This window comes from Tenrec ecaudatus, chromosome 1, assembly GCF_050624435.1.
Source record: "Tenrec ecaudatus isolate mTenEca1 chromosome 1, mTenEca1.hap1, whole genome shotgun sequence".
Lineage (NCBI taxonomy): Eukaryota > Metazoa > Chordata > Mammalia > Afrosoricida > Tenrecidae > Tenrec > Tenrec ecaudatus.
This window is the reverse complement of record NC_134530.1, coordinates 264,481,252-264,504,014: the sequence shown is the minus strand read 5'-3', so window position 1 is coordinate 264,504,014 and position 22,763 is coordinate 264,481,252. Positions and strand designations below refer to the sequence as shown.

At 43.4% G+C, this 22,763-nt stretch overlaps 1 protein-coding gene across 2 annotated transcripts in view; it reads left to right on the top strand.

Annotated features, from left to right (window-relative positions):
* Positions 1-4,122: 4,122 nt before the first annotated feature.
* Positions 4,123-22,763, top strand: part of SIPA1L2 (signal induced proliferation associated 1 like 2) — a 273,295-nt gene continuing 254,654 nt past the window's right edge. For both annotated transcript variants that reach the window (XM_075532082.1, XM_075532091.1), the window contains exon 1: positions 4,123-4,401. The gene's annotated coding sequence lies outside the window, so the exon portion shown is untranslated. The remainder of the gene's footprint in view (positions 4,402-22,763) is intronic.

Sequence of the window (22,763 nt, the reverse complement as noted above, 5' to 3'; positions counted from 1 at the left end):
GAATATTGTGATGAGTAGGGCAGCATATTATTTAGGATTCTGGGAAAGCAAATAACCTTCATGGATATTGATAAATGTGCATAATCATTTACTTTACACAATCAAATATAAGCTTTTTAAAAATGATGTTGGATAAGGTGATACTATGTGTTAGGATAGAGCTGCTTGGTAGGAGTTTCTTGGTTATAATCTTCATGGAAACAGATCACTATCAGGTCAAGCTGCTGGGTGGGTTGAACCCATTTACCTTTAGTAGACTTGTTGAGTACATATCATGTTTGCTACCCAGAAAGCTTTGGGAAAGCATTTACGATATTTCAACTTACTTAGCGAAACATCAAAGAAGAATGTTGAAGTGGAAGAAGAAGAAAATTATGGCTATAATATAAAATGCTAATAACATCATCATTAGTACTATTTCTCCAGGCTTACATAACATCACAGTTTCTATTCACTTATTGATCTGGTTGTATCCCAAAGACTAAAATGAAAGGTGACCATATGAGATCACAAAATGGAAGATGATTGCATCATTGCATAACTCCAAAATGCATTATTGTGTAACTGTCAATCATAATCCAGACATATTGACACGTACTTGTAACCACAAGATTTGAGTTATTCTTGTTATCATGTCATCTTTTGTTGTTGCTAGATGTATGTCATGCATGTGCAAAATAGGGTGTTTTTTTGTTTCTCTTTTTATATATTGAAATATTGGATAGCAAGACCATCAGTAATGAAGAGTGGGTGTATGGAAAATGTAGTGGAGGCCACATCAGATAGTCAAGGAAGGAGAATATGACTCCACATCTGCCCAAGGATGATTCCTATGAGGCAGAATCAAACATTTGTCCGTGCACTAAACTTATTTATATGCTATTTTGACCCTAGCCATCCCTTTCAGGACGTTTTACTTCTCTACTGGGTTTTATAATCCATTTCAATGGTCATAAAGAACTCATAGACAATACTCATGATTATGTGGTTAATTAGGGAAGCTTAAAAACTTACAAGTCAGCATCAGAAGTGTTAAGGATACAGTTCTTTTGTCTACAGTGCCTATTCTCAACCATACCCACAGGCATGTATTTTATTGCTCTTTGGCCTCAGCCCCCATTGTCCTTTGGCCTCAGCCCTGCTTGAGCAAGTGTTATAACTCACTTTTTGGTGCTGATACATGCCCCCTCTGTAAGCCAGTTAATGCCCAAAGTCACTCAATCTATGATCTCTGCTGCCATTGCTGCTTCTCCATGCAGAGATCTTGAATGTGCCCTGTGATAGACTTTTCTTTCTTGATGGCTGTCTTTATGCCCAACGGAATGGCAAAACTGACCAATCTCCTTATGAGAGTGCCATTCCTCTTATTTGCATTTGGTAAGGGTTCCACAGAGAGAAGAACTATACAAAGCAATTCACCTTTGTCACAGTTGTTCTATATCAGACACTCAAGAAATCTATCAAAGGGTCACCAGAGCTAAGGCACTACCAGTGACATCAATGACCACCTATTCTCACCAACTCAGAATTTGGTATGTGCCTGGTGGTGCTGAGTTATAGGGTCATAATGCAGGGGTTCACCCCACCCCACCCCGGGTGTTTATAGGATAGTTAAAAAGACAATGAAATATGCAATGATGTCAAGTGTGTGAAGGCCTGTGGTGATGTGAGGGAAGGGAAATGTGTCCTTCCTCACATTCTGGTGGTGCTGCTGGGTAAGCATGGACTGCTGGCTACAAGGTTGGCAGCGCAAAACCACCAGGCACCAGGCAGAAGAAAGAGATGGCTATCTTATTTAAGGGGCTAAGCGTCTGAATCAACTCACCGGCAGTGGGTGATATCTTCCCTTGATTTTGCAGGAAAAACCAAAACCAAGCTCACTGGCCTCGAGTTGATTCTGACCTAGCAAACCTCTGGGACAGAGTATGGGTTTCCAAGACTGTAATTCTTTTTGGAAGCAGAAAGTTCACTACGTCTGACCTTAGGGTTAGCAGTCCTTATTGGAACCAACTACACACCGGAATTTGTTTATACCTCTACTACTTGGGGGATCTGCAATTTATGAGTATCTACGTGGGTGAGATGAGGGGTAGGTGAGGCTTTGGAAGAGCAGGGTCTGTGTCCTTCACATTTTTATCTCCCCAGTACCTAGCAGGGTTTTGAGCACCAAAATCAAAAGAACAAATGTGTTGTTATTGCGCTGATTACGACCTACAGTGACCCTAAAGGAAAGGTCAGAACTGCGTCCTAGTTTCCAGTGCTGTGATCTTTAGGCTAGCTAAGCACCTACTGGGTGTAGACCTCCCCCCCAGCCTTTTTGGTTAACAGCTCAGTGCTTTAATAACCACACGACCAGGTCTCTATAAAACGTTTGCTGAATGAATAAATGGCAATATTATCCAGGGTGATATTAAGGAAATCATTGGGAAGTTCCTCAAAACCTGGAGGACTCAGGGATTTTATTTTTGATGATATTGCTCTGTAACGTGTTTTCCTTCATCCTGTCTATATACTTTAAAAAGAGCTGTAAAATATTGTCCTACATATACATGTTTTTGTTCTGGCAAGTGTTTGCCAAAGAAAGATAGAGGCAATGTATCTCATCAGGAAGAATTTTGTCTCTGAAAGGCTTCAAACCCTGAATCCAGCCACCATCAATTTCTAGAGACAAAGCCCAGCTCTGAAATTGAAAAGCCAGCTCTAAAAATTCTATATTGTGGCTGGAAGGCTAACTAGTTAATTCTCACGGTGACCCCATGTGTGTCAGACTAGAACTGCTCCACAGGGTTTTTCATGGCCGCAACCTTCGAAAAAGCAGACCACTAGGTCTGTGTTGCAAAGTGCTACTAGGTGGGTTGGAAGCGCCAACTTTCAGGTCAGTAGTCCAGTACTGAACCTCTGTGCCACCAGGTAACTTAGAAGCCACCTAAACTAGTACTGTGCCACTATAGGCAGATACAGCCTGACCAAGCTTAAAGGAGTACTCAGATATCCTTCAATCTTTCAGCAACGAATTCAAGAAGCTAACAACTTACAATAATGTTTTCAGGCAATGCGTCTTAGGGAAGTCGAAAAGATGGTTTAAAAAAAGTTTATTTCCTTCTTGGCGACATAGAGATCCAACAAGCACGCTTCCTAAATTGCCTTGAGAAGTGGGTAGGCTCCCGCTAGGCCAGGGGCATAGGGCTGCGACTCTGTCTCTTTTCACCAGGTTCTGAAAAGTGCCCTCTGCAGCAGTATTGCTGCGTACTCGGCACCAACTAGCCAACCTCACAACAATTTATTCCTGCGTTTCTCGGTGCCACCAACCAGCCAGCCCTGGACGCTCCCAGCTGGGCACACCTACGGGGTCGACCTGCTGAGATCCCGAAGATCAGTCACTTCGGCCGGCAAACTGCGGAGCCCTCTTTTGAGCAAACTGCCCAGGTGTCTCTGGCCCGTACCGGGGCGCTATCACGGCGTCCCGGGCCGGTCGGACCAGGATTCATGGGCCGCCGTGCCTCGATGATTCACGGAGTCCGGAGCCGGCGAGCACTCGGCTTCCTTGCTGGGACGCCCAGTGCCAGATGGCTTGTCAGCTTCGCCCGGTGGGCGGTGGACTCGGGCCGGGCGCGATCTGGCAAGCCGCGCAGTTCGGAGCCAGACGGGATGCTCTGGGCTTGCAGTCGGTACACGGCGGAAGACGGGGAAACTCAGCAGGGAACTTACTCTTGCCAGGGAGGGAGTGCGCATCCTGAGAGCCAGGCCATGGCTTCCAATTGTGAGCGCAGAGTCCTCTCGGGAGTCCGCAGCCCGGTGAGCCGCCCCGGGACTCCCCAAGACCCGCGCAGCACCCGCTGCCCGCCGAGCGCTGCCCCTTTGTAAGAAGCGCGCTCTGGCTCCCTTCCTAGACCAGCAGCTCTCCGCGCCGCCGGCCTGGGAACCCAGCGAGCTCCGACTGCGTCTGGAGCCCCGCGGCACCTCGAGACGGACAGGACGATCAGCCAATCGCTGGGCGCGGTATGAGGGGCCCGCAGGCCGCAGCCAATGGACGGCCGCAGGGGGCGGGGCGGCGCCGCCGGGAGCGGGCGGCAGGCGGTGTCGGACCTGGCGCAGCAGACGGCGGAGCCCGGAGGAGCGGAGCGGAGCGCTGAGCGGGAGCGCTTTGATTGCTCCCCTCGGGCGACCCCTCCAGAGCCCGCAGCGTCGCCTCCACCCGCCGCCGACCAGAGCTCTGGCGGCCAGCCCCGCGGAAGCTTCCCGACGGAGCCCGGGGTCCTCAGCCTGCAGCCCCGCCACGGGGAGAGTCGGAGGCCGGGCCGGCGGGGCGGGCAGCGATGGGCTGCCCCGGGCAGCGGCCCTGGCCTCTGCCGTCCCGCGCGCGCGGGCTGTAGCAGGTCCCGGAGCGACGCGGTTGCTGAGGTGCGTGTGGGGCGCGAGAGGGGCAAGAGGGCAGCTTTTGGCTTCTCCGAGGGAGTGGCGGGACCTGGGGGCGATCGATCCGGTCTCTGGGGACAGCCCCTGTGGGCACCGGTCCGGGGGGGGGGGGGACGGGAAAGTGGCCGCTCGGTGGGGTGCGCTGCGGCTGGCGGCGCGGGGCTGGCGCGCTCCGAGTCCGGAGCACCGGGACCCTGCTGGGGCTGAGCCGGTTGGCGGGCTCCTGGAATGGGGGTGTCCGTGCGACCTCCAGCGGCTGGGGGCCCCGCTCGCAGAAGGAAGAGGAGCCGCCCCGCTCATTCTCTCAAAGTTATCGATCAACCGAAAGGTTATTCCTTCCTTGGTGACATTCGCGCTAATGAGAACCTTTGCTTTGGGTGCTGGGCCAACTCCTCTCTGGACAGCACTTGAAAAGACACAAAATGCCAGACACAGTTACCCTGCGACCAATTGGGGTGACTTGTTTAACTTGCTGCAGGGCGTGTCGTTCCTTAAAGACGGGCCCCGGGAGCGGGCCTGGAGCCCCACCCCCGGCGGGCGGGGCGGGGGGGGGTGCGGGGTGGGGTTGGAAGACTGCACATCCCTCTTTGTAAGATCCCCTGTCACGGGCGCGCACGCTGTGGACTGAGTGCATTCTCTCTTTCGCCTCCTGAGGTCTCGCTGCCTCTCTGCTCCCGGGACAGAGTCGCACCATATTATTGAAGGTAGTTTGAGCACATTCAGGGAGTACCACCGAGGGCACCTCCAGATTCATTTTCAGTCTGGCTGCAAACCCAAAGAATCAATTTCGTTTCATTCACTGCAAGAGAGAGGCGATGTTTCTCGGGAGGAGAGCACAACTCCCTCTGGGAGAGATTTGTCATCATTAACCTGCTTCAGTTAAATTAATTCGCTCCAAAATGCCTTCAGCCCGAGTGTTAGAAAAATCAAGTGCATTGGTTACGGAATTTTGTTTACCAAAACAAGATGTAGGCCCAATTAAAAGTGTAGACATTTAGATTTTGCTTAAATTTGGACTTGGTTTAGATAATGATCCGTCCACAACCCCTAAGAGATAGAATCTTGGTGATTCTCATGGGTTTGCTCATTAAGGTCAAAATAGTCCTTGAGTTCCTCCCTTTCTTTGCCTCTTTTGTCTGCAGTCTTCATTTCTAAACGTTAACACTAGATGGCTTTCCTGTTACAGGGATTTTGTCAACTGGGCTTTTGAGTTGTCTATTTGTGTAATTCCGGTTGTAATTTTTTCAGTCTTAAAATGTTTGATGAGTGAAAAATAATTTCAAAAGCATTGCTTTGCTAAAAGTATGATTACTTGCATGTAACACCAATGTAAACACATGACTATGCAGACGTCAAATAGTGGCCCATAATTGTTATCTAAATTCTAAAGATGGATTTGAAAAGAAAATTTGTTTAATGTGCTTAGTCAAATTTTTGAGAGTATCTATTTCACATGTTGACTTATTTTGAAGAATTCAATGGCCTACAGTGTGTTTGTCATTGTTTAGAAGAACCTTTCTGTTTGAGTTGTTTACTGCTTGATTGCCTGACTCAGATATGAGTATGAAAGGTGAGACAGTCTAGTCCCATAAAGAGTTACAGTCTCAGAAAGCCACCAGGCTAGTTCTGCCATGTCCTTTAGCGTTGCTGTGAGTCAGTAGTGACTCGATGGCAGTGAGCTTGGTTTAGGTTTATATTCGTGGGAAAGTGCGGTCATGAGATTTTGTATACAAATTACATTGACTCCTAACGGCTCTAAGATGCAATTGGACTCCAAGATGGAAGCGATGAATGATTCAAATAAAGGAGTGAATTATGGACATCTCTCCGGTTGATATTTTTTCATTTTTAAATACAAGCTTTTATGAGACGTCGAACAGCCTGTAATTTGCCTTTTTAGGAGCAAGAAGTTACCAGTCTTTAAAAACATTTTTTAAAGTAATTTTATCATCGGCCACTTTTGTGGAAGACAGATGAGGCTGTTTGCGCAGGTAGATTTAAAGCCTCAGAGACTCAAGGGGCCATCCTACCTGCCCTATAGGTTTGCTGTGCATTGAGATCGACTCCATGGCTATGAGAAGAAGAAGAATTTACAAATAGCTAAAGGAAAACACAAACTAAACAAAGCAAAACCAAACTCACTGCCACTGAGTCATTGCTGACTCATAGCGATCCCCTGTGGGTTTCCAAGACTGTAACTTTTATGGGAGTAGAAAACCCAGTCTGTCGCCCATGGAGCTGCTGGTGGTTTCAAACTGCCCGTGAAGCAGAGCGAAGCCCAACTCCTAAACAAAACAAGGGCAGGCGAAATTAACTGGGATAGGAAGCATTGTGTCTGGAAAATAAAGCAAAATTACAGGTGGAGCTTCTGGCCACACATTTTTTCCCCTGATGGCATTAGAATATATTCATATTTTCATCAAATACTTATCATGCTTTACAATTTTAGACTTTCTTGCAGAGCTTAAGGTTTATGGACAATAATTATAAGTCAAATATGTAAATTATCAGCTTATCCTGATTTGACTACTATGATGCTTATTGAAGTTTAAAATGTGCAATATGGGGTTGAAAGGTTTTTGTTTGGTTTTTGAAGAATTCGCTGATACTTGAACTCCACAGACACCTGCTCACCTTGGGGGATCTTTTTATCTGAAGTTGAAAGGGAAATGGGCTATTGGTTTTGAAAATCTGTTTATCCCTCAGAGTGAGAAATACGAGAGTGCTACCCTGAAAGGGTAATTGTTTAATATTTGAAACTCCTTTAAAAGTACTGCGTTTGGAATTCAATACTAACTAAGAAGGGTTGTGTTTATTGCATGCTTAGCAAAGAACTATGTGTTTATGTGACCATACCCTCCACTCCTCACTTAGCCGTAATTGGTAAATGCAAGGTTTTAAAGACTGAGGGAAGGCATTGAGTCTTTGAATTTATCATATACTTGTGGTAATGGTTTAAGGTTACAAATCCATTCAAAGACATACTAAATTTGAAGTAAATTTAGGCTGTGTACTGTGAACTGAAAAGAAAGTTGAGAGTTTCCCCTTGTTTTTTGAACTTGAATGACATGTGAGGAACAGCCCCAAAGAACAGAGGGGGGTTTGGATTTTCTACTTCTGTCAGTGTACCTACTTCCCCTTGCAGGATGTGTAGAAGCAGCTTTAGGGCGGGAAGGAGAAACAAAATAATTTTTTGAGCCACTCTTTAATCTTCTGAACTTCACTTTCTTAAAGTGAATATGAGATTAAAGTAGGAGCCATTGTAATGTGGGCTATGAGTTGGGCTGCTAACCACGAGGTCAACAGTTCGAATCCACCAGCTGTTCCAAGGGAGAAAGATGAGGCTTTCTACTCTAAAAAGTTACAGTCTTGGAAACCTTCAAGGGACGTACTACCCTGTCCTAGGTGGTCACTATGGATCGGAATTGACTTGATGGCTGTGAGGTGTTTTTTTGGCTAAGATATTTCTAGGATACCCAAATTTTAGGTTTCTTTCTCATTTGAGATAGATGCATTAGAGTAATTAAAATGGCTGATCGTATCACTCTGTTTTATAGATCACAGAGTTTATATAATGTGCCTTGGTACTCCAGTGGGTAAGTTCTTGGCTGGTAACAGAAAGGTTGCTAGTTCAAACCTACCAGCCACTCTGATGGAGGAAGACGTAGCAATCAGATTCCTTAAATTTTACAGCCTAGAAAACCCCAGGGGTTTGTCCTATAGTGTCACTGTGAGTATGTACTGGATATCCAGGGGCTTGGTTTTTGGCTGGTGGAAGTTTGTATCTGAGTGGGAATCAACTTCAAGGTATGGTTTATTTTAAACATTTGCATATTTGAGTTACAGGTACTTGACTAACTTTGGAATCAGTTATTCAGAAATTGCTTTCTGTCTGATCACATTCTGCTGTGACCTCTGTAACGGAGAGGGTAACCATGTAATAGGAATTTAAGTACCTCACAACCTTCACAGATAAATTATTCTGGCATTTTCTGAGCTGATTTGCAGACTTTGGTTTTAAAGAGTGGCAGTGGTTTAAGGGGGCCATGTCTGCCCCACTGCAAATGCTTTGTTTCTCTGAGATTTATTCTTCTTTGTAATCCCAGGTCTGTGGCAGTTTCTTCCTCCAGAACAACACTGAATAGTCAGGTTTACTGATAGGAAAGATAAAGATACTGCTATGCCCTTTCATTGCGATCAGTTGTCCTAGCATCCCTGGGCCAGAAGAGACCTTAACTTTATTGCTTTTTTGTTCTTATGCTCTCTGGAAATCAGAACAAATATTAAGGATTGCCAATGGTTGGCTTTTAAAGTTTCTATAGATGTACATACAAAATTAACAATAGAAGAAAATCCATGAAATCTAGGAATGCTTTTATTTTATAAAGGAAGAGTCTGCATGCTTCACAGTAAGGCAGTGCTCTTCATTCCAGAGAATTACTCCCATACTTACACACACACACACACACACACACACACACACACACACACACACACACACCATTTTTCACATGTACCAATGAAATCTTCAGTAAGGAACAAGGTTTGGAAATCACTAATGCAGCCCAACTAACACTTCTTTGATGGCCTGTGGTTTTATCTGAGTATCTCTATAATGGGACCTCTTTGATGCTTTTGACATTTAGGAAAGCCCTTTTGATGTACAGAATTGAAATATAATTCTACTTATTTATTCTCTTGAATTCTATACCATTGTTGGCTTATCGAATAAATCCTTTTATAGAGGTATTTCAGCCACTCACAGAACAATATCTTAGAAGTTGGCCCAGAATATGATGAGTGCACCTTGACCACTAGAAAATAAAGGTATGACACCTTCCTTTCAAGTTGCACTTCCTACATGTTTTGATTCAGTCCAAGTTTGCGTTCACTGTTTTAGTGTTCGAATTCCTCTAGACTCAGCTTCCCTCTTCTCTAAACCAACTGTGCCCTCAATCATGTTCTACCTGTAACATATCCTCCTTGTCCTGTTCTAATGTCATTATAATACTTCATGTTTACTGCGCTTGGTTTTATTTTAACTACTTCTTCCCATGGTATTATTGGGACCTCTAAAAAACTGAAAGCAACTTTGAAAAGACGTAGCTTAACAATGTGACTCTTTAATTATTTTATAGGCCCACAACCACTTCTAGGTACAAAGGAGGCTGGGAACTTAGTTGTTTACCTTTTCAATTTCAGTCAATTGGAATAGGGCACAGTGTGTATTGACACAGCTGGTAAAATTGGCAGTTTCTACTCATCTTTTGCACCGTCTCCCCTCATTCTGCTCTATTTTGATCTTTGCATTTATATTGAATGTTACATGTTGTGTGTGCATCTTCTGTTTCATCAGTATAATGAAAGTACTGTAAGAGCAGGGACAGTTTTGGCTTACATTACACTGTATTTTCTGCACCCAAATGTTTTTTGTTTTTGCTTTTTTGCCAGATCCTGCTAACAAAGATTTGCTACTAAATGTATGAGAGTTAGGGATTTGAACACCAAAGAATTTTATAACTTGACTTTTGCTGAACTAAATAATTTCACCTGAAAGTTCCAATTATTGTTATTAAAAGTTACTATAAGTGATTGACCAGAACATTTTGTACCTCATTTTACATTTTGTGTAGGCTGTTTAAAATGACCCCCAATTGAACAAAATTTTCTTATGGAACTGGTAAACATGTAGGAGGAGTCTTTGATGTGGGTTTTAAAAGTGAGTTCTAGCAGGATCTTTATAGTCTCATTCAGGGGTGAGGTTTAAGGGAGTCTGAACACACTGGGGTGTGCCCTTCCTTTCATGAGAGCTTGTGGTGTACTCCTTTCCCAAGTTTTCAAGTTTGGACTACGGACTGCACAGCCTCATGAGAAATGGGTTGGGCTGGCTCATTAATGAAGGTAACTGAAAATGGTTGGTTTCCAAACTGTACATCGCCTACAGTCTTTGATCTCTCAATATATTACCCACCTACAGCTATTGAATTGATTCAAACTCAGATTGACTCTATAGGACAGAATAAAACTTGCTCCTCAGGATTTCCCTGAGGCTATATCTTTATGGGAGTAGACAGCCTCATATTTCTCCTGTAGAACAGATAGTGGATTTGGACCTCTGACCTTGAAGTTAGCAATCCAGTGCTTAACTCACTAGAGCTCCTTCCTCAATTGAATCTATTAGGAACTATAATTTCACAAGAAAGTCTCATCAATAGCATATAGTAAGTATTTGGTTCATTTAGTCCCTTAATTTGATGATTCAAAGTAAATTAGATTATTATTTAAGTTGAAAATATGGAGATAAACACGTCCTTCCCTGTGGATCCCTAAATACCTTTAAAGTGATCCACACACTTTAAATTTCAGAAACCTGACCCAATACATGGACTGTCATGGGGTTAGCATTTTAATTTCCCTTTAAGTTTTATATTCTCACTGCCACTGAGTGGTTTCTGACACACAGGGGCTTCCCCGGAGTGTACCTGTTTACAGGAGCAGAAAGCCTGATCTTTCTCCTGAGGAGAGGCTGGTGGTATTGAACTGCTGGCCTTGCAATTAGCAGCCCACTATGTAAACATTGCACCACACGAGCTCCTGTAAGTTCTATACGAGGGCATGCTATATTGAGAGTTGTAGACAAGGCTGTGAGATGAAGCAGAGTAAGACTAAATTTGCCTGATTTACCACAATTGCAATAAGCAACATGTATGGCAACTGGCCATATCTGACCTCCTCTGGCTTCCCTACTGCACCATGAGGCAAGGCTTAGACAGGCCTCCTTCTTTACCTTCTTCTGACACTAACCATTCCTCCCATTGGCACTCTACTTCTATGCTGGGTTCATAATTCACAAACAATACTCACAATAAGGCGTTTTACTAGGGTAGGTGATAGGTTTCCCTAAGTCAGCATCAGCAAACAGTAAGGATGTTGTGGGGCCACAGCAGCACCTCTCTGCATTCAGCAACCACGCCTCTCTTTGGCCCTCAGCTTCTCAGCCTTGGTGGCCAAGAAGCCAGTCCACCTGTTTCTCTGCCTTGTAGTCCCATAGTTTCAGTCCTGATATGGAGAAGGTACCCCAAACCCTAGGCGCTACCTCAGGCTCCCTCCCCAGCTTCTGGTGCATCTGGTCTCGGCAGTCTCTGGACGTGTTCTTCCAGTGGTCTTTGGATTTCTCTTGGCGTTCCAGATGCTTCTGAGACACATTGATGGAAGTGGGCTTTGTCTTTTAGATGACTGTACCCCCAAAGAAAGCAAAACTGCCTTACTACAAAGAAAGCAAGACTGTCTTAGGACAGTCAGGTCTGGATCTCACCCTGATCCTGCTCATTAGCATGGCACAGAATGCCCTCCAAAATGAGATTATAGCCACAGGATGGAGTTGAGATTTATACTGCAGCACATCAGGAATTATGGCTAGAAGAGCCGTATTAATTGATACATCTCAACAGTTTTGCTTATTGAGGGTTTGTAAGCCATCTATGGAAGAAAGGCCAGGTCATCAGTTTCCATAAAGATCACAGCCAAGAATACTCGGCAACACATGGGTTTGACATGAGTCAGAATCATGCCAGGTAACAGTGAGTTTGCTGGGAATAATGGATCTATTTTTCTTTTTTTAAAAAGTTTCAAAGATAAATGAGCGAGGTTGGTGTTTATGACTTCTACATATGGTAAGGAATTGGAGGGAGGTATTCATAAAGATAAATTTTGAAAATGATGTGCACTGACCTTTCATTTGTATGTCTCACATACACGTAAGCAGAAATTTGTCAGGCAGGTTTGACTGATCCCCATCTAAAACCGGAAGCCATTGCTGTCCAGTTGATTGTGGCACATGGGACAGAGTAGAACTCTCCCATACGGTTTCCATCCTGGAATCTCCATGGCAGCAGATTGCTATATGGCTCTCTCTCAAGGTGACTGGTGGACTCACACTACCTACCTGTTAGTTAGCAGCTGAGTGCATTAACCATTGTGCCAATTATCTCCTTTCAAAACCAAATGTGCTGTCATCCAGCTGGTTCTGACTCATAGCGACCTTATAGGACAGGGTAGAAAGGTGCTTGTGAGTTTCTGAGGTTGTAATTCTTTACTGGATTAGAAAGCCTTGTTTCCACCGCCCCCCCCACCCTCCAAAGTGGTTTTGCGTTGCTGACTTTGCATAACCACTCTGCCACCATAGGTTTAGAGAAAGGATGAGTGATCTTCTGAATCCCAAGTTTTTAAAACTAGTTCTCTTGACTCCAAATATAGTACTGTAGACCTCAGTAAGTAATTTGTGAATGAATGAATGGAAGGGAGTGAAAGTGGGTAAATGCAAATTCTGTGCCCATTCAACTTATCTCACAATACCTGAAGGGGGAAATGGTGATTCAGGATTGGGCTAATGAGCTTATTGATCTAAATCTAAAAGCTGCAGCTCGGATCAGCCAGTGGCCTTTCTATTATTAATAGCAATTGTGTCATTTGTGGTGAGGTGGCAGTTATACTGATTGAATCAGGTTATGTTTTCTTTGTTGCTATGAAGTGAGTGGGCTCTTCTGTGATCATGCAGAGAACATTTCTTTAGCTCCGGAGTCTTTGCCAAGATTAAAAGAAGCCTAAGAGGAAAACAATTTTTGTTTTGCATTTATACTTTGCTAGATTTGCATGATCTTTGTTTAAGCTAGTTGAATGTGAATCCCTAAATAAATTTCAGGCATTTAAATATTTAAAAGGAATCATCCACAGTACTTTACTCACCCAAAGGATAAGTGCTTACAACAAAGAAAATAACACCCTTGCAGATGGAGCCCATGTAGACTTTGTTCACCTTGTCATTGAATTATAAAACATTAATAGCGAAGCTAGAATTTGAACATCCATTGAAATGCTGAGCTGGCTCTGTTCCAAAATATTGTTTCTCTGGTAGGGAAAGCGGGATGGTTTGTTAAAAACTGGCAGTTAGCCAGTCGGAATAGCTCTGACGCAATCATTGCTGTAACTACTTTGCTCTGGTTGCTAATTTTAGGGGCGTTAAGTCTGGGTGATGTCTGATGGCTGCTGTCACTATGAGTCTGGTTATGCGGTGCTTTCTGAGTTCACCCGCTTGGGTTGCCACTACAACTCTTTCAGGAGCAAGCTGCAGAATGCCAGAGGATCTTGAGCTGGCGCTGGTCATGTGCCTCGGATGAGAAGGCTTCCGAGCCTTTCGAGAGGAACCCTCTTTCATCCTATAATTTTCTTTGTCACGCTGCAGACAGATACTTATCACATACTCAGTTCTCTTGTTGTACCACCATAGGCGCTGTGGAGGAGCTAGAAAACTTAAATCCTTTCTTAATGAAGGGGACCAATACCCACATTTCCATGTTTCTCTTACCTTCCTTATAAGCATTAATATGCATAAACTGAAGTCTTCATTTTATTTTTTATTTCTTTGGAAAAGGAAAGATGAAGGAGAAAGGTGATTTTCTAAAGGAACTATTTGAAATATCTAGGTATTTGAAGGAAGAATTTGAAGTAAGGAGCCTTGTTGTCATATTGGATTACTTGGATCACGAGGTCGGTAGCTCGAAACCACCAGCTGCTCCCTGATAGAAACCGAGGCTTTTTACTCCCCTAAAGATTCATAGTCTCAGACACTCAGAGGTGCAGTTCTACTCTGTCTGATAGCATTGCTGAATCGTAATGGACTCAACAGCAGCGAATGGAGTTGGTGTTGTTGGTAAGCATTGAACTGCTAACTGCAAAGTGAGTAGCCTACATCCAGTAGCCACCCTGCAGGAGTAGATGGAGCTGTCTGCTCTTGTAATCATTTGCAGCCTTAGAAACCCTATATGGGGTCGCCTGGAGTCGGAATTGATAACAGTGGGTGTGGGTGCCTATGGAAAGTGTCCATCTGTGTGATGTGATAACAGCAAAGTGGAATTTCCTTGTGTTGCACAAGAGAGGTAGGGTGAAAGGTTGCATGACCTTGTCAAGCTCACTCAGCTTTCAGGGCCACTTAATAGAACCTGATTTTAAAAGGAGGCTGCTGAGCTAATCTTAAATTCTCTTTAAGTTGACATTCTAAGATTTCTAAATGAGTAGGAAGTTAGATTGAAGCTGGAACCAGATTCCTCTAGCTCTAGGTAAGTGTCTGGGACAGTTGGTAAATTAACTGAGTCAGACATTTTTAGACTTAATAGGGACCTTAGGGTTATTGTTTAATCAGACTTCCTCATAGTACTGATTGAGGAATACCACCACCCCCAACCAAGAAATAAAAAAAAGGTTTAGCAACCAGTCTTATTTAATAGAATGGAGTACATTATTGGGTCATGAACTAACTGCTCATTCAACTGTAAATATTTTGATGGAGCTGATGACTGTATCAGATATATTCGTAAATAATTTCATATAAACAGGACTTAGGACTGTTGGACACTGCAAATCTTTTCAGGTATAATATTCTGGTTCTGTGAATTATGGTGCACTTTATGTAGTTAGGAAAGCATTCACAGAGAAGGTAGAACTTAAGTTAGTTAAATGTTGGACAATGGTTCGGATCTGAATTGTTGCATGCAAGGACATATGTATAAAATATACTCTTAGTTGGTCATCTGATAGTATCAGTTGGTGCTTCATAACTCAGTTCTTCCTAATACCAAATTACTCATTTTGCCTGGTGTAAGTTTTGTAACTCCCAGAATGAATTTCATTAACAAAAGCAGCATTAAGGACGAGTATCTTCTAAGTGGTGATTAACTTGTCTCTAGTGTAAGCTAGCTACCAATGCAATTTTCAGGTTTTTAAAAAATTTCATAAGAAGCCTCTGTAATTGTCCTGTGTTTTTCAAGAAAATTTATCAAGATTATTCCTTGGGAATCCTGATAAATGATTGACATAATCTGTCCTGACCTCTCTGCCTTGAATGTAAGTGGCTCCTGAAAACCATTGTTTGATTGAACTTTGTGCCCAGATAGGATTCTTTCTACAAAATCATCTTCATTAGCGTTGATCTTTCTTAATAGACTGATGATGAAAAGATCAGCTCCTTGAGAGAGCAGATATTTGTGCAAAGCTTTTGGTACCCACTGAGCTGGAAGCTTGCTGAGGTCAACCATTTTGCTTAAAATTGAAAATGCTGAACCACGTGAGGCCCCAACTTCGTAGCTGTCACATCAGTGGTAATTCTATCATCGACTGCCACCAGTGCCTGGACCTCAATATCTCCATTGGTCAAAGGTGATGGTCTTTCTTCTCCTGGCTCATCTTGGAGGTATCCTGATCTTCCTTGAAATACTCAGTCCATCTACAACTGTGTTTTATATCAGGCGGCATTCCAGTAAACGTGTTACAGTGCTTCAGTGATTTGGGACTAATGTGTGCTGGAGTTTTGTGAAAAATTAGATATTAGATCTGAGCTCAAGGATTTTTCCCCCGATAGCACAAAAAGTATCCTGTATTTTTGGGTGGGTGGGAAGGATCTTATCAATATTAAGACAAATGGAATATTGTGAGAACTTGTTTATAGCCATTCACTGATTACAAAGACTTATTTAAACATTTTCTTTGTGGGAAAAATCTGTGCATATATGAACTGGAGCTCTCATGGCAATACTTTTTGACTTACCCTTATATTATGCAGATGCAAAATATTTATTGCATGCATTTTTATGCCAAGGGCATTCCATGAATTTAGGTTATGCTACCCGGGTCAGAAAGGGTGTTTGCTCTCATTGGGCTTTCTGTTTAAGCTCCCTAGTAATATTCTCTCACTGTCTTCTGATGGGAGGCCGCACCAACTTACTCTGGTGAAGTTCAGTTAGTGCTTGGTGGAGGGAGAATAAAATCTAATAATAATTAGATTGCAAAGAGATTCTGTACCGTTGAAAGAAATGTTACTAGGGATATGGATTAGTGCCTGTAATAAAGGGTCCAGTCCCTTGTTTAAAATTCAGACTCATAATAGAAAGCTTAAGCGACACTTGCTGAATGGGCTAACAGTACTCATTCATTCAGAAGCTAGAGTGCTGGCGAGAAGCAGAAACTCTGTAAAGGACCGCAGTGTACTTGGGCTTGTGCCATTCAGAAGAAAGTTCCATTGGAGTCAGGGGCCGTCTGCCACTCTGAGAAGAGCTGTGAGAAGGTAGTGGAGCACATGTGATTGTGGCTTGTCTTAACTAACGAGCTAGCATTATGCTGCTTGACACTGAAAGAACTTTGAGCAGATTGTGGGCCAGCACCTTGAGAGAACCTCTTGATGTGCCAATTCTGATCAATTGGCAGTGGCTGTGTTGGGCACCAGGAGTCCTGGTAGTGTGGTGGTTCCCAGTTGTCCACCAGCCAGCTTCTCCGGAGAGTTACAGTTTCCGTAAAACAGTACGGTTACAATTACTGTAACTGCAAGCAAGCAGTTACAGTTTCAGGAACTCACAGGGGGCAGTTCCACCCTGCCCTGTCTGATTGTAATGAGTTGGCATTGACTCAAAGGCAATGGATTTGTGTTTTGGTTTTGGGCAAGATAAAGCACATTCTAAGACTGTGTTTGGATTCAAGGGGAACAAGTGCTCTGGTCAACTTGCCTTGGGGGTCAAGAGTGGATCTAGAGTGGCCACCTTTCCTAGGGTTCTAGGATTTTTCTTTCTGTGTCCTACGGAGTCCTTGAGAGGTGAAAATGGGTAACATACTTAAATGCTTAAGAAAAGGTTAGAGGTTCAGGTCCATCCAGATGCACCTTGAAAGAAGATCTGGCAGTCTAACTTCCCAAAAATATCATTCATCGGAAGCTGTGGAGTATAGTTTTCCTCTGACACACAGGGGGTTAGAATGGATTTAGGGTCAACAGGTCTGATTTTCCTACGAAGTTCCATGGATCTGTAAAGAAAGCAACCCTGCTGATACCAAGGAAAAATGTTTCCTTCATAAAATGTGTAATGTTATGGTGGCATAAGTGCCCTGGTGGCAGAGTGGTTACAAGTTAGGTCTAAAAGGTCGGCGGTTGAAACCCACCAGCTGTTCCTTTGGAGAAAGATAGGCGTCCCACTCCCACCAACAGGCACAGTCACGGACACTCCCAGGGGCAGACCGACCCTGTGCTGTAGGGCTGTTGTGAGTTGGTATCCACTTGGTGGCAGTAAGTTTGATTTTTCTGAATGGGAGCCCATTTCCCTCAAAATTCTTGAGAGGGAAAATGAGAGGAAAGATGTTTGCAATTTCCTGCATATGGAATGCCTTTGTCCAACTTCGAATTTACCCCATTGATTTATCCCCATCGGCCACACGAGTGTGGAGATTTTGTGTTCTAAAACAAAGATCACCAAAAAAAAAAAAATTAGAAAACTTGGTGCTAGATCTGCATTTGTCACTCTCACTCGCTGCACAAAAGTGGGGTGAGGGAGAGGCTAATGGCTGGAAAAAAATGCCACTGAAAATGCTGTAGGATGGGATGGATGGATGATTTTTATTTTAACTGGAGCACTGTGGTGTTTTGATAATGTGGACGTTGTATTCATTTCCTTTCAATTGGTGCTATCTGCTCAGGATATGTTACAGATGGGTTCTGCTGATTTTGCTAATTTCTGCCAAATACTTTAAGCACAGAGCGATCAGAACCCAGTGCCAAGGAGGACTTCGAGAGGAGAGCCTTTCTTGAGTTTGCCATGTGATTTGAGCCAGTAGCTGTGGCTAAGCAGCTGCAGATGGTGTGCTTTCAACTCATGCTGGGGCCTTTTGGGAGCTCTTGACATCTTTCTGTCTGTAGTGAACAAAAGAACAGCGCGAAACGGAATCCTCTGGATCACGGGGGTACAAATTCTGAGGATGGCTTCTTCGTAACCAAAGTATTAAACTTATAAAGTGAGGTAAAGTGCCCTGGTGATTTATGCTCTCTGGTTAGACCTCACATTCTCATGCCCCGAAAATGGGAGTGCTTTACCTTCTCATTAACAGGTAAATATTTGCCTCAGCCTTTGCCCTTCTTACTAGTTATTCCATCAGCCCAAACCTGTCAACTTTTGGAGCTTCTGCTGTTACATGAAGGGCTGCTTTTCCCACCGTTGGGACGAGGGCGTGCATTTCATGCGATGTTAAGTTGGTTTAGTTTGTTGGTGAGAATGCTTCACCAAAGGAAAAATAGGAAGGCTTCAACGGAGAGGGTGCCGGTTCTCAGGGTTCACCTCTTAATGGAAAGAGGGGAAGGCGATGCCAAAGAAACCACACATCGAATACCAATCATAATAGACTGCCTTGAAACCAGGCTTTCCCTCAGTGTTCTCTGTTATTGCTGGACTCAGACTAAAGACCTGGACGGACCGTGCCGCGCATCCTGTGCGCCAGTCAGCTTCCTGTGGCCCAGTTATTAGATGTGTTTGCGGCTTATAGCATATAGCACCTTCAAGACCATTGTTATGCTTGCTAACTCGACACAAACTTATTTGGTCTATATGGAAAATTGGTTGACATGATTGATTGATTGAATAGTATAACTTAGAGGTTTCCAAAAGCCTTCCCCGCCTCGTCTTGTATTGTAAGCATCCACTCTGGTTTGCTAATTGGTTGAAGTCCTTGTTACAGTCTTCTGAGTATCTGGATTCCAACTGCTGTCCGCCGTTATTGGAAGGCAAGTCCATATTTTATGCCCTAGAGAACGGGGAGAACTCGAGTCTTTCTGATAGGTTCTGCTGGGCCATAGAAAGAGAAAGGCAAGTCTATCTTGGTGAAGCCGGTGAGGTAGTTCGACAGCTGGCATTCCAGCGGCCTGAGTGCTGTGTATCCGGGTATGCATGTCACTTGTACCTTACTGTAATCGGCTTCAGGCAATGTCAAGGACCTCACAGCTCTTCGGAATAGAACATTGGTTCGGGTTCGCTGGTACTTCTACGCTCACTTCCTCTGCCCCTTTTCCTTTTTGACTCATCTCAGACATTCCCACTTGGATATTTTTGTGCTTACAAACCCTGTGACTTGCTGCCACACCCCATTCTCTGTGCACCCTACTCCTTTTGACCTTGATGAAAAGTTTGGTGTTTAAACAAACGCTTCTCTTGGAGTCTGGGGCCTGACTTCCATTCTTTTACAACGATCCCGATTTCCTTTCTGCCTTTGCGCGCCTCTCCGCCCACGACTGTCCTGTAAATGCTGGGTGTCCCTTGGTTCTCTTCTCTGGCTGGTGGCTTCCATTGCTGTCTCTGTGATGATGACCTCCAAGTGTTTACCTGCTTCACCTTTTGCCATCTGCTCCTACTCATACTCTGAGAATCCAAACCAGAAAAGCCTATCTAATTACCATGAAGTCAGAGCAAACCTGTAGGACTGCGCAGAACTGCCCTGATGAGTTTCCAAGACTGTCCCTATTTCCTGGAGGAAAAAGCCCTACTGAGCGTTTTCTCCTGTTGACTCACTGATGACCTTTTGATGAGCTGCTACACCATAGTCTGTTTCTCAACGTCAGGGCTCTTTTCAGATTTATCCTTTTCTCCAACAAAGGTTCTTGCCTTGCATTCCTTATCTTAGTACTATACTTTCATCACTTAATCCAGGGTACCCAGCAGGACAAAGCTTCGAGTCTTCCCAAGGCAGTCTTCCCCCACATGTGTCCAGTGGGTCACTACTCTCTCTATTTTGCTTCAGCAATACCTCTCAACACTGTTTCGTCTCCACTGTGCCTGCCTTACTTCAGTACCTGTCATCCTTTTGTGAATTTTGTAGTAGCTTTCTAGCCTGTCCTGCCCAACACGGTAAATGCTTACATTTTAATTAATTAAAATGAAATGAAGTCAGCACTTAGGTCCTCAGTCTCACAAGCCACATTTCAAGTGCTCACTAGCCATATGGAGTCAATGGCTACCATACTGGACAGCTCGGATAGGAAACATTTTTATCTCTGGGATAAGTTCTATTGGACAGCACGGTCTAGCTCATTCTCCTTGTGGTTTCTCACCCTCTCCATTTCATAGTTCTTAATGCTGTCAACATTTTTTTTCACAGAAACAACGATCCAATTATGGTACTCCCCAGCTTAAAAGCTTCTCCTGGGTTCTTCAATAAAATCTTTGCTTCTCAGCTTGACATCCAGGTCCCTTATGGCCCGATCTCTCTTGCTTGCTGCTTGCTCTCCCCATGTGGAGACTCCTTGCACCTCACCTTATCAGTGCCTCGCTTGCCTGTGCCACTTTCTATTGCACAGGTCCTCTGCTCAGCACGCCTTTCTCCTTCTCCTGGGACGTAGCTACCCTTGACCTCTCCAAGTGACAGTTGCAGTGATGTTAGCACCTTATAACATTTGCTTCTTAGGCTGACCCCTTCATTTTGCAGGCGGTTCTCCAGGACGCTATCCTTAAATACTATCTAATAACTTTTCTCTCTTTAAAAATGATATGACAAAATAATAATATATAAATTATCAAGGGCTGATGAGGGAGGGGGTAGTGGGGAGGGAGGGGAAAAAAGAGGACTTGATGCAAAGGGCTTAAGTGGAGAGCAAATGCTTTGAAAATGATGAGGGCAAAGAATGTACAGATGTGCTTTATACAATTGATGTATGTATATGTATGGATTGTGATAAGAGTTGTATGAGTTCCTAATAAAATGTTTTAAAAAATTATATCCAACATTTTAATCTTAAGTGTAGAAAATTAACTTTTAATAGAGGTAGGCAATAGTAAAGATTTTATAACATGAAACTGATACGAGGATTGACTTAATTGGAATGAATCACAGTTATATTTTTGAAAGAACCCATTTTAACTACCTACTTGAGAAAGAGTTCAAGGCAAATTGTTATCTGGGGTTTCTTAACTAGATTTAATAATTTTGGTATTTTGGCCAAAAATATTTGCAGGTCTAGTTAAAAGAATCCATGGTGTTACAAAAAGGAATGGAAAACACACTGCCATCAAGTTGATTTAACTCATAGCATTATTACTGTATTTATTACTTCATTTTTCCCCATTAAAATCATTTTATTGGGGACTCGTACAGCTCTTATCATAATCCATACATATATCCGTTGTGTCAAGCACATTTGTACGTATGTTGTCATCATCATTTTCAAAACATTTTCTACTTGAGCCCTTGCTATCAGTTCATTTTCCCCTTCCTCTCTGCACCCTCCCTCATGAAACCTTGATAAGTTATACATTGTTATTATTTTTCATGTCTCACACTGACCTTTGTTTCCCTTCACTCATTGTTCTGCTGTCAGTCCCTCTGGGAGGGGTTATATGTAGATCATTGTGATCGGTTCCCTTTTCACCCTCCATCTTCCACTTCCCCTCCTGGTATCGCTATTTTCATTATTGGGCCTTAGAGATTTATCTGTCCTGGATTCCCTGTGTTTCAAGCTCTTATCTGTACTAGTGTACAAGCTCTGGTCTAGCCAAATTTGTAAGGTAGAATTGGGTTTATGATAGGTGGGGGGAGGAAGCATTAAAGAACTAGAGGAAAGTTGTATCTTTTATTGGTGTTAAACTGCACCCTGACTGGCTTATCTCTTCCTTGTGACCCTTCTGTCAGGGGATGTCCAATTGTCTACAGATGGGCTTTGGGTCTCCACTTGGCAATTCCCCCTCATTCACATTGTCATGATTTTTTTTTGTTTTGGGTCTGTGATGCCTGTTACCTGATCCTATTGACACCTCATGATCACACAGGCTAGTGCGCTTCTGCCATGTGGGCTTTGTTGCTTCTCAGCTAGATGGCTGCTTCTTTTTTTGTTGTTGGTTTTGTTGTTCTTGTTTTTTTTGCTCTGTCTTGTTTTTGTGTTTGTTTATTATTGTCTCTGCATACCTATCTGGATAAGATAGGCAGGATAAACAATCTGTAGGAGAAAACAATGGAACTGACGGTTTGGGGGAGACATTGGAGAGGGGAGGTGGTGGAAAGAAAAGTGGGTGTTAACAACCCAGGAATAAAGGAAAGCAAGTAATCTAAAAATGATGGCGAGGAGGGTGTAAGAGGCCTGGGGGGGGGGGTTGTTCAAGGGCAATGTAACCAAGAGGACTTACTGAAACCTGAATGAGGGCCAAGGCTGAACATGATAGTGGGACAAGAGGAATGTAAAAGGAAGTAGAGGAAAGAAGTAGGAGGCAAAGGACATTTATCTAGGTTTAAATACAGGCATGTAAATGTAATTATATATAAAGATAGAGAAATAGATCTATGTATATATATATTTATATGTTTAGTATTAAGGTAGCAGATGGACATTGGGTCTCTACTCAAATACTCCTTCAACACAAGAACACTTTGTTTTAATAACCTGGCATTCAGTGATGGTCACCTTTCCAACACGATTGATGAAGCCAAAATGGGTGCATAAGCAAATGTGGTGAAGAAAGATGATGGTGCCCGGCTATCAAAAGATATAGAGTCTGAGTCTG